The following is a 13,074-nucleotide window of genomic DNA, read 5'->3' on the forward strand; positions in this document are numbered from 1 at the left end:
GAGAGTGACAGAGTTTTTTGGACAGTTTGGGCAGTTTTTGGAAGTTTTGAGAGTTCCTGTGGGTGTGCCTGAGTGATGTGCGGCCGGAAAGAAATCCCGAGAAGTGCCGGGAGAATCGCTGGAATGTGGTAGTGGAAATTGAAGCAGTTTGTCGCAAAGACAATTCGTTAAGCAAGTTCTGGGAGAGGTCAGCCGCAACGTAGAAATAGGAAGGAGATACCCAATGAAAGATGGAAACACATATGCTGGAGCTGAGTGATAAGGATCGAAAAGTCTCGGTATAGAAAGATAAGGAAGAGTTATACAGTCTGTTTCTCGATAGAGCAGTAAGGAGAGTCTTGATAATTTTATTATGCACCCCCACTGTCGTCGAGCTGATCAGACGCCCAAAGCGGGCCAGAGCAACCCATTTATGGAGAAAAGTGAGTTCCTGAACGAAGGAGAATTCCTGTAGGTGAGCAGCAGTTCCTTAGCCGATGACTAATTCCAGTAGGAGTCTGATGATGCCCTATATTGATGATGATGGCCGCCCCTGAGCTGAGAAAAAGGTTGTGTAAAGCCGTTATGTAAGTACCAGATAATAGTTTTAAGCTTGAATTGAAAGAAAGGACTCTAAGGAATGTTTTAGATTAGTTGATAGTTGATTTGATATTGTTTAGCATAAAGGAAGGAGAAAGTTCATAAGATATAGATATATGTACTTCACCACAAAGATAAGTTAATAAGCAAGGAAGATTTAGATATATGTATTCGAGACTAGTATGTTTTAAGTTGAGACTATGTTCTATGCACATGTAATTATTTTGGAAGAGATAATTAAAGAAAGATTATAGCGGGGATTTATAAATCTGGGAAAATACACATATAGGTGCTATGCTCACTGCTGTAATCCCAGTTGGGAAGTCTAATTGTTAGAAGGCAAGAGAATGTTATGAGATGTAACCTAAACCAGAAGGAGAAAAGGCAGAAAGACATGAAGAGACATGATAGAGGCCGCCGTAGCCTAGTGGTCAGGCGCGCGGGTGCATAAGTACACGTGCCTTGAGTGACCGGGGTTCAAGCCCGTGACTACTGAATACGGTGCTGTTTCTTGTAATCTGTCTATCTTGTGAACTCCTCTGACCGTTTGGTCGTCCCGGAGTATAAACAGAAAATTTATTTATTTATATATGAATTGTGATTATCTATACATCTTAGCACACATATAATTCTAGTAATTAACATTTTTCCCAATTGAAGATGTATGATATATTCTTTTAATGTATTACTGTGAATAAACAATATTGTATATGTTTATCAAGTGTAGTATGAGTCATTCTGAATACTCAGCCAGTCCAGAGGAGACATACACGAACTACTATTCCCGCAGAATCTGTGATCTTTTGTGCAGTATACAAGTCAGGTGTTAATGTAGGAGGGGGTAAATTAGGGGGAAAATAAACGGGGAAATACAAAGACTAAGAGAGGTGTGTCAGAAAGATTAACGAGATTTATTAATAACAGGAATAATAACATATAATAATAAAGAATTCTATTCCGCCCACAAAAATAACATTTCATTCATCCCCCACAGTTTCTTAATCGCCTGCATTTCACCGACCCATTGTCCTGTTTCCAGTAACCCTTTTCCGTTCGTTCACTAATGACCACTCTTTCCCTAGTTTGGGGAGGCTGTTTTTGTTTACTCACCGTTCACCCCCTTTCCCATGGATTTACATTTATATGTTACTTTCTCTTCCATTTGACTGTTATTCAATTTGCACATCTATAATCGCTTATTTTCTAAATCTAGTATTCTTCCCGTATATGCTTCTTTTAAATGTCAAAATTCCTTTCCATATCCAAGATTAAATTATTCCCAAATTACAAATTTTCCCATAATCTCTAAATCTCCATATTTTGTATGATTGACTTCTTACATCTCGTTATTTGTGTTTTAGGCGCGTTCGTATATACAATTTATACGAACGAACGGATTTTCATGAAATTTTATATTTGGGTCTTTTAAAAATTCTTAGATTAACCGCAGTTTTAATGCAGTGTGTGTGTGTGTGTGTGTGTATATATATATATATATATATATAGTATTAGTAATGGCCGCATGGTGCAAGAAAGCCTATGGCTTATGCTGCACCAGCCAAAAAAAAAAAAAAAAAAAAAAAACCCGAATAAAACAATGATAAAAAATAATAATAATAAATAAATAAATAATAATAATTAATAAAAGAAAAGGAAATTAAACCTATCATCCTATGCGCTTCCCTCACCCGAAGGTACTATCCAGATGACCTTTGAATTTCCCCAAACTGTCAGCCTCTACCACCAATGTAGGCAACTTATTTCAGTAATATATAACTCGCTAACTAAAATAACACTTCCTGCAGTCCAATCTAAACATTTCCCCCCCGTAACTTGAATTTATGTCCCCTAGTTCTAGCATCATTTATAATCTTGAAAATTTCGTCCTCATTCATTTTACTGATGCCTCTCAGAGCCTTAAACACCTCAATCAAATCTTCTCTAAGGTGTCTAGTTTCCAAACTCTGCAACCCACATATTCGAAGTCTTTCTTCATAAGGATGCCCTTTTGCCGATCTCACCAGGCGAGTTACCGTCTTTGCACTCTTTTAAGAAGCTCGATGTCTTTCTTTAGGTGCGGTCTCGATACTTGAACACAGTATTCCGAGTGTGGTTTAACAAAAGCCTTATATAATGGGATTATCACGTCCCTATCTCTACTTGCAAAAGTTCGATAGGTCATCGATTGGACACCATGGACCTTCCTTGCAACCTGTTTACAATGCTCAGAGAATTTCATGTCTGACTGTATCATAACACCCAAGTCCCTTTCCTCCAGTACTGGGATTAGTTGAACTCCACCAAATGAATAAGTTATTTTGGGATTACTGTTTCCCAGGTGTAATACCTTACGCTTTGTTGGATTAAAGCATAGCTGCCATTTTTCTGACCATTCCTGAAGTCTATCTAGGTCTCTCTGAAGAAGCTCAGCTTGACAGTGATCATTAACTACTCTACCAATTTTAACATCATCTGCAAATTTAGACATCCCGTCCTCTATCCCTTCATCGATGTCGTTTATGAAAATTAAAAACAACAGTGGTCCTAATACTGATCCTTGGGGAATCCCACTTCTTACATCAATCCAATCTGAGGAATAGCCATTTATCACAACCCTCTGCCTCCTGCCCTGAAGCCATCCTGCTATCCATCTAAGGATTTTCCCAGTGATTCCAACCTGTTCCAGCTTATAAAGCAACCGCTCATGTGGGACTGAGTCAAAAGCTTTGCTGAAATCTAAATAAACAATGTCGAAATTATTCCCTAAATCCAGCTCGTGAGTGACCCTTTCAAAATAGCGAACCAGATTTGTTAAACATGATTTTCCCTTTACAAAACCATGCTGAGTATCCTTGAGAATTTCAATTTGATCCAAATGATCCTGAATTCCACCCTTGATCAATGCCTCCATGATTTTCCCTACTACTGAAGTCAGACTGACAGGTCGATAATTTCCCACTTCACTTTTAGAGCCACCCTTATGTATGGGAGATACATTGGCACTTTTCCAATCCAACGGAATCTCCCCAGAGTCTAGTGATGCTCGCATAATTAGCCTCAATGGTTCAATGCACTCATTTGCCGCCTCTCTTAAGATTATAGGTTATATTCCATCAATTCCAGGAGCCTTACTGGTCTGTAGGCTCGAAAGTTTTTTATTAAATAATCTTGCGAAATTTCAATATCATTAATTACATATTTTTCAACTTCGCTCCCACAATAACTGTTGAGTTCATCTGCAACGGCAGCTGGTGTATTTACTATCCCCTTTCCCTTACGTAAAGGTCCGATCTGGTTTGTCCCGCTCTTCTTGGCATTTATATATGTGAAGAATTCTTTATCCCCCTCTTTGCTCTGTTTGCTAGTGATTTCTCATAAACTGCCTTTGCCTGTCGAACCTTTTCTGTGGCTCTATTACACATCACCTTGTAGCTGTTATAGGCTTCAGTACTTTTTATTTCTCTGTAACCTTTCCATGCCACCTTTTTCTGCTCAAGTAATGTGGCAACTTTACTATTCATCCAACGTGGGACCTTCCTCGTGGAGTATTTTTTTAATGGTAAATACGCATTCAAGGCATCTGTGATTAATGTTTTAAAAGCGTACCACAGTTCAAATGTATTCATTCTCTGCGCGATATCTACCCAGTTAATAGAGGCCATGTATTACCTTAAGGCATCGTAATTTCCTTTTCTGAAATTAAAACCCATTCCTTTGCCTTTTACTTCTGCTACCTCTCTCATCATCATCCACCGTAGAACTCCGTGATCACTTCCTGCTACTGGTTCCTCTACTGTCAAGCCCTTTTATGTCATCTGATTCATGCTTCTCTGGCCATAATGCACCTCCCAAAATTTTTGCATTTTACTGTGATCCAAGCCCGAGGCGAGAATCGAACCTGCGACCTTTGGGTTGCCAGGCATGCACTTTACCTACCTGGCTAGCCCGATCGGCGAATATTTTCATATAGCAAACGGATAAGGATGAATCAACTCGGTACGCACTGTTCGCATTTCTGGCCTTCAGGCAATTTAGGCAATTAGTGCTGCTGCGCCCATTAAGAGAGCTAAAGGGATTACCATTCTACAACTTAGTGGTACCTGGTAAAACCCACAGGGTAGTAACATACTTTTCTAATATCTTACTTCTCTGTGGTAAAACCTATCCGACCACCTGCCCCACATACGGAAAAATTGCGCTGGTCAACAGTGAACAGATCAAGGGGTATTCCCAATGGTCCACCCTCTACTGCAGTGGTGTCCAAACTTTTCCCATACAGGACCCATATTAAAAAATATTCAAAGTTAGATTTCTTTACGCTGTTTTAGTTCACTTTCCAAGCGGGCCGTAGGTTGGACCCCGCTGTAAATCGACTGTAAGCGCTCCGTTCGAGAATTAGAGGGGGTGATTTTCTTTTACCCCGAAAAATATTCATCTGTTGTTTCGCGGAAGTGCGTTATCCACATTTTTCCATAAATTTTCCCTATCTCTGTTTACATGTGCACAGTACCTGAATATCCGAATGTCACTGACATTTTGGACAGTTACAAAAAAAAAAAAAAAAAAATTCAAATTTAGAACTAATGACAACATCGATGACAAGAGAAGGAAAACGAGGACAACGAAGGTATTAAAACCTTCTGAATTGTCGCCATTTGGTGAAAATAAAGTTAGAAAATTGTCAATTCGGTTACAGTTAAATGAAAGAGACACAATTCGTGGATTTCGGGAATACCTAATTGAAAAGATGGTTTCGGAAGAATTGAAGAATTCGATGGACGCTCTGAGTACGATACTAATTTCATCGAGTGAATGTGAACGAGGATTTTCACAAATGAATCTGATCGCCAGCCCAAACAGAGCTTCGTTGACGACAAAAACACTTTCTTCACTACTGTTTCTTAAAATTGCAGCCCCACCGCTGACCCGCTTCGATCCAGCAAAATATGTCGATTCGTGACTGCTTCGGAAACGTCATTCAGCAACCAATACACACAGAGGAAGAAAAGAAGTCGGCAGAGGGTGTCGGATGAGAATTCAATAAAAATTTGGAATATTCTACAAAAACTTTATTATGAAATTATTTTTACTTGTTAATTTATTTTTACTTATTATTTTTAGGGTTCGTAGTCTAACGAAGGACCCTCATAATGTCACTCGGTTGTCTGTCTGTCCGTCCGTCCGTCTGTCACATGATTGTATCTCTGGAACCACTCAACCTATTGACTCGAAATTTTGCATCGGTCTGTACATCGCGTGGGCCGACATAATGACATACTAATCGTTGTTGACAAAATGTCTGAGAAATGGAGGGGTAAAATGTGGGGGGACAAAAAATGTTGTCGACAACCTATATAGACCGTTGGAAAGAGCTCAACGAGCAGGTTTAAAACATAAATTTAAATATTTAATGGCGGCGCCAGACAGGAAAATGTGACTAATTTTCGTGTCCCCCCTATTTTCGTCGCTAATGACGCTAAAAATTCAAAAATCACATTAGCTGTGCGTTATTCAATGCTTATCAAGGGAAAACTATTCCGATTGAAATCTATCATTTACTTTTTGTTAAAATAAAAAAAAAAAAAAACAATTTTTTATTGCACTTCGATTCTTTGTACTAAATAAGTCTCCTTTTGGTGACAAAAAGGTTGCTAATTAGTTAGTTAATAATTCTATAAAGGTCATTTTTAAATTTTGCGAAGAAGTATTTTTTTTTAATTTTCAAAGCTGGAGTTGTCCCGGCAAGGAGGTTCTCAGAGAGCCAGTGTTGAGGTGGTGGAGATGCACCTGCGCGGAGTCTTGCACGACCCTCATCTGCCAGTTGCTTCTTCCCCAAAACTTTAATCGCTTCTCCAGGAAGAAGTCGGAGTCCCTTGTCATTCACAACAACTGGAAAGACTCAAATAGACAACGTTTTCGTTAGTGCCTCAGTTTTAGGCCAAACTAGTGTGCTAGAAACATTTTTCAGTTACCATAAAGCCCTCTATTTGAGATACTATACTAACGACCATTCCTGACTACGGACCCTTCATCCTGAGTGCCCAGCACTCGGTAGGCCTGACGTAGCCCAGTGGTCAGGAGCGACAGTGCATTGTGCGCGTTCCTTGGGTGAACCGGGGTTCAAACCCGTCACTACTAAATACGATAAAAAATTTGTATTGACGATTTATCGTAAACTCCACTGACTTGGTTGCCGTGCCGGAGTATAAACAGAAAAATTTTTTTGACCGATTTATTTACTTATTTTTTTATGTACTTGAATAATAAATTCATGCTTAATAAATTGTGTTAATATACTGAATTGTTGTTCTTAATCCAAAACCATTACTACTAAAGTAACAATATCAGGAAAAAAAAATTTTTTTTAGAGTACTTTTCATATCCTTTTAATTTTCAATTTTTCCTGATAGCAAAGAATGAGTATCGGCATCATTTTTTTTACAAAAAAAGCACTATATATATATACTTGGGTGTTACGATACGGTCCAGTTAGGGAGGATGTGAGTAATACTGACACGCGTTTATCTGATAATATTGGTCAAAGTAACTCCTGCACATACCTCAAGAGTTATCTGTTTCCCCAACTAGACATTATCTAGATGTTCTGGGGGCAGAAACGTTTCAAGTGAGCGGGTAGCTAATGCCAGGGAAGAGAGCCTAAAAAACTTCAAGGGTTGTTACATTTTGACTATTATCTTTGCTTTGATCTATTAATTATTATTTAGTTATTATTATTATTTTATTTATTTATTTATTATTATTTTTTTTTATAAATCAAAATCACTTGTATAAACAACTAATTGTAAGATTCCTCTGGCTTTCTGTGTAAGGAATCACTAGTGTATAAAATTTATGTTAATAAAGAATCTTCTTATTTAAATATACAAGAACAGTAAGTCAATTGTTTATATAATAATGTTAGAAGTGTCGTCAATAAAATGAGCGAATTCGAACTGCTGGTTAAAACAAGTAACGCGGACATAATAGGGCTTACGGAGACGTGGTGCCACCCGGAAATTGGGGATGATGAGTTTCAGTACGGCTTGTATAATGTATTTAGGAAGGATAGGGTAGATAGAAGGGGTGGTGGGATAATGCTTCTTATCAGAAGCAGCCTTAGTGCGACGATAGCTTTCCCGGATTCAGACGTTTCACGTGCTAGTATAGAATCTGTATGGTGTGAGATAGTTGGAAATAAAGGTATAATGCGAGTAGGAGTAATCTGCAGACCAGGTGATTGTGAAGATTATGACTAAAGCCTCTACATGCAAATGGAATGGGCAAGTAAGCGTCATTGCCTTATTATGGGTGATTTCAATTTGCCTCTAATTGATTGGAGTAAATGGGAAGGAAACTCGACATGGGGAACAAAATTTTTAAATCACCTAGATGACTATTATTTGTATCAACATGTCAGGGAAAGTATGCGCCAACAGCTAACAAGAAAAAAAAAAAAAAAAAAAATGAAAATTTTCTTCGCTCAACGGAAAGAATTTTAAATGTAATTCCAAGGGTGATTCAAAATAATTCGCTATAAAAGGACTTCGTTAAACAGAGGTCCGACTGAGTAATTTAGAATTATAAAAATGGTATACAGTTTTATGCAGAAAATATCTTAACAATAGACAGTGAAAAATGCAAATTTAGTTAAATAATTTTAAGCTTATTTGAATAGTACGTAAACATGTGAAAAAAAAATTTACGGAATCTTACAATTTCGAAGTGCACTGCATCCAAATGTCACACGTCACTGTTAATAAAGGTGCCGGTACGCCGTACCGTCCCAAAAAAAGCACTATATATATATTTATAAGAGAGAGAGAATAAAATAGATACTATACATGTCTGTACGGGAGAAGAATAAGAGAAGCGTAATACTTAGAATTATAATATAATAATAACTATAACTAATAATTATAATAATAACTTATAATACAGTATTATAAGATTATTATAGAAGAGCATTATTGAAGATATAGAACAGTAATATTATACGGTATTATAAGAGTATACAGAGAGTAAGAGATGAGGATTATGCACTTTTAATTAAACTGAACGCAGTTTAAAGAATATTAAACTATAAAGTTTTACTAAGTGTTCTATAAAGTTATAATCTCAGTAATTAATTGATAAGAAAATAACTATATTTACTTTTCACTACTGCACATCCGAAAAAAAGAAATAAAAAATTATTTAAGAAAAAATATCGTATGCTTCTGAAATGTAATGCATTGCGTACATTAAGTGTTCTGAAGATAGGCTGGTAGAAGTAATAAGAAGGATGAGTATTTTCTCATCGTTTTCGTGATATTCTTGTACTCTCTCTCTCTCTCTTTTTAATGAAAACCCCAAACACGAGAGGTATTAGAACCCATAGTACTTAGTGCAGTGCTTGGGTTGGAGGTTGAGAAGATATTTGTTGACGGACTTGAACTTCTGTAGACTGTAATTTTCAGGAAAGACATGTGAAGGAAGGTTGTTCCAGAAAAGCAATTGAATGAATAAATGAGGAAGATGAAAAGTTGGTTCTGTGAATTTGAAGTCGGACAGTAAATGGATGTTGATTGTTGGCGGCGCGTGTTCGGATTGTTTTGAATGAGAAAGCAGTAATTATAGAGCCGACCGGGTTAGCCAGGTGGGTAAAGTGCCTACCTGGGAACCCAAAGTTGACGGGTTCGAATCCCGCCTCGGGCATGGATCAGAGTAAAATGCAAAAACGCCAACAACTAACAAAAAAAAAAAAAAGGAATTATAGAAGCCAATTCAGAAGAACAGTGCCCATGGAGGTATCTGTACAAAAGCCATGCAGCAGAAACAGAACGTATATGAGACAGAGAGTGGAGAGACTCTGTTAAAGATGAATCATAAATTAACCTAACTGCCCTCTTCTGAATGGAATCTAGAAGACTGAGGGAGGTTTTGGGGATACCGCCCCAGATATGAGAACAATATTCCTGGTAGGGTGGGTTTCCGATTTGTACAGAGTGAGCAGCTGTTTGGAAGAAAAGTAACGCCGAGAGCGAAAGAGAAAACCAAGTTTTTTAGATGCAGAGGAAGTAATATTTGTAATGTGCATGTGCCAAGAGAGATTAGAAGTCAGGATAATCCCCAAAATAGATATATCAACTTGCCTAGAAATAGGAGTGTCACCAAAGATAAGCATAGGAGCAGAAGACTCCGTTTTGCGAGATATAAGACAAGACTGAGTTTTAGAAGGATTGAAATCAACTAAGCTGTCTTAACCCCACTGGAGAATTACGTGGAGATCGGCATTTAAGGAATTGATAGCAGATATTCGAGAAGTTGAAGCTGATTGACCTGGGCAAGGTTTCTCAAAATGGAAAGTGGAATGCAATGTACTATCATCGGCAAAACTATGGATAAGATTTTTCCAGTCAGTGGAAGAAGGTCATTAATATGACCTTCTTCCACTGACAAGAGGAAAAGAGTGGGGGAAAGAACTGAACCTTGGGGGGACACCAGCATTTGTGGAGAAGTTAGAAGGCAGAGAGCCATCTACCATCACTCTCAGTGAGCGATCAGAGAGAAAACTGGATAACCAATTACAAAAAACAGTTGGCAAACGATAAGATGGAAGCTTGTTTAGAAGACCTTTATGCCAAACACGATCGAAAGCCTTTGAGATGTCAAGAGCAACTGCTTGTGTTTCATCGAACTTCTCCATTGATTTGTCCATAAATGGGTAACATAAGCCAGAATATCACCAGTGGATCGACACTGACGGAATCCATACCGGTGATCGTTGATCAGACGGAAGGTTTCTAGGTAGTTTAAGAGTTGGTGGTTAATTTATTTCTGCATTACTTTAGAAAGAGTAGAAGTAATTGCAACGGGACGACAATTGGATGCGAGGGATTTGTCACCCTTTTTTAGGAACTGGCTGGATATGAGTAAATTTCCAAGCAGAAGGAAAAACACCTTTGAAATAAGAAAGTGAAAAAAGGCGTGGCAAAAAACAGGAGACGTTTAGGAGCACAGGTTTTGAGAACAAGTGAAGAAATACCGTAAGGACCTGGAGCTTTCTTAGCATCAAGATTCGTAAAAATCCTTCTGACATTCTTTTGACAGAAGACCACAGGAGGTATCGAATGGAGGGTGTTGAGAATGGTGGAGGTGTTTTACCAAGATCATTAATATATGAGTTGGAAGAAAAATGGCATGCTAGCAGGTCAGCTTTATCTTTGGGTGAAGTGACAACAGAACCATCTCGTTTTGACAGAGGTGGGAGCAAAGATCGGCAGAAGTTGCGGCCAATATCTTTGGCAAGAGTCCTGAATGCTCGGCTACCATTAGGGCAAGAAGCAAATTTTCTGCTCTTAGCCTGTTCGAAATCTAGTTTGGACTGATTAATAACTGCTTTACAATTGTTGCGAGCTTTGGTGTAGGTAGAAAATGAAACTGAAGAATTGGAAACAAGCCAATTACGATATGCAACATTCTTCTCCTGAACGGCCTTAGCACATTTATTTGAAAACCAGGGTTTTTAAAAAGGACGAGATTTTAAAGTGGAGTGTGGGATAAAGGATTCCATTCCTGCAAGAATAATTTCACTGACACGAACTGAGCAAATATTGACATCAGAAGTTATGAAACAGTAGTCCGACCAAGGAAAAGAAGAAAAGAAATCTTGCAGGTCATCCCATTTTGCATCCTTGTAATGCAAAACAACACGAGGTTGGGAATAGCCATGAGATAAAGGTTTCATTGGAGAAGAGACAATCAGCAAGTTGTGATATGAGGTGCCTAAAGGACCACTCACTTCGACCGTGTACTTAGAAGGGTTGTTTGTGAGAAAAAGATCAAGCGTGTTGGCTGTATAGTAAGGATTGTCCGGTATTCTTGTAGGTAATTGAACAATCTGTGCAAGATTTGCAATATATTAGTAATTGCAAGAGCCTCAGCATCTCATCCAGCTGAGTCGGTGTGACTAGAAAATGGAAGTCATCTGGAATTGTTAACGTTAAAATCACTAAGGAAAATTACCTCATTGTTAGGAAAGTTGTACCAGAGAAAGTCAAGTTGCAAAGAGAGGAAGTCGGAGTCGTAGAGGAAGTCGCTCCAAGTGATTAGTGGAGTTGGGAGAACGGTAGAGACAACAGACGAATTTCACAGAATGAGGCAGAGAGATTTTAAGCCAGAGAAGATCGACAATAGGATATTCCAGATTACCAAGTCTCTGACAGGGAATATCGGAACGGATATATGCACCAATACCACGTTGGAGGCGAAAGGAATCATATAGCGAATAATTTGGGCAAGTGAGATGAGCAGTAGTTGAAGCATGGGATAACTCAGATTCTGTCAGAAAAAGTACATTTGGTTTGGCAGACTGCAAGTGGAAATGGACATCGTTGAGATTAGAATTGAGACCACATATATTGGTGAAATGAACTAGGAAGTGTTTGGGAGATTTAGATCTTTTCGTAGATCTTATTCTATTAGTTTGACAATTCATGGTGTATTCAATAGTAAAAAAAAGTGGGGGGGGGTACATGCTGTATGAATTAATGAAATCTTTGGATATGGCGTACACATGGTAAGAATATACCCAGATCCTTGACATAATGTGGCCCCGACAATTCGCCTCCCCTGGCATTCACACTACTCGGACTCCCTCGTGTCACTATCTAGCAGAGTAGAGGTAGGGAGGTTATACACTAGCTGATCCAGAAGCCTCCTAAAGAGTTACCAATAGGTTCGGTTCGGTTCGGTGTACTAACTAGCGGCCACCCTGCGAACACCGTTTTAGAGCTGTACCTTCGAAATGTAAGGAAGGTTGGATCTCGCCATGATGTCCATCATAACCTCAAAAGTCATCAGTCATATTGCATGATGGAAGAGATGGGGAAGGGTTGACCGGAACTTAGCTCTGGAGACTAAACATGGGCTCCACTACTTCAAGCCTCCAATAAGCAAAATGGTGGTATTGTACTGGTTGATGAGAGTCATCTACCACCTTGTATTGCCTGGTAAAACAGAGGCACAGCATTCCTCCATGTGGTGTGGGCGCCACACCTCGACCCCTACTTACTTTGGTTTACACCTGGGTGGTCTCCCACAGTGTGCTTGTGCATGGGGGTTATACCCAGGATTACTAACAGTTCCACCATCGTGAAGGTGCAAGCAGAGGATTTGACTGTCACAGACCGTCCGAACTTCGCTGAAATTGGGTCCACTTGAGTTGAGTGTCACCCGAATATCATTTCCATGAGCGTTTTAATCTCCCAGGTAGCAAGTACAGCTTGTCTGGCATATCTGAGAGAATGTCTGTGACAACTTCAAGGACCTCTTTCCTCATAATTAATTGTAACATTTTCTGGCCTCTCCCCCCTTCCTTGTTAGGAGCGTTAGCATATTTGCATAAAGTGCCTGTTGTCTTCACCCTAAACGTTTGCCCATGTAATAACTCGACTCTTATTCTATGGATTTTCATAACATTTTATATTTTGCTCTTTTAGAAAGATTGTTGAGTCT

The 13,074-nt window shown here is 38.8% G+C and overlaps 1 protein-coding gene across 1 annotated transcript in view; it reads right to left on the reverse strand.

Annotated features, from left to right (window-relative positions):
* LOC150079134 (hemocyte protein-glutamine gamma-glutamyltransferase-like) overlaps positions 1–13,074 on the reverse strand; it is a 166,250-nt gene that overhangs the window by 135,197 nt on the left and 17,979 nt on the right. The window lies entirely within an intron of this gene.

Source organism: Mastigoproctus giganteus, chromosome 10, assembly GCF_048544385.1.
Source record: "Mastigoproctus giganteus isolate SK-2022 chromosome 10, ASM4854438v1, whole genome shotgun sequence".
Classification (NCBI taxonomy): Eukaryota; Metazoa; Arthropoda; class Arachnida; order Uropygi; family Thelyphonidae; genus Mastigoproctus; species Mastigoproctus giganteus.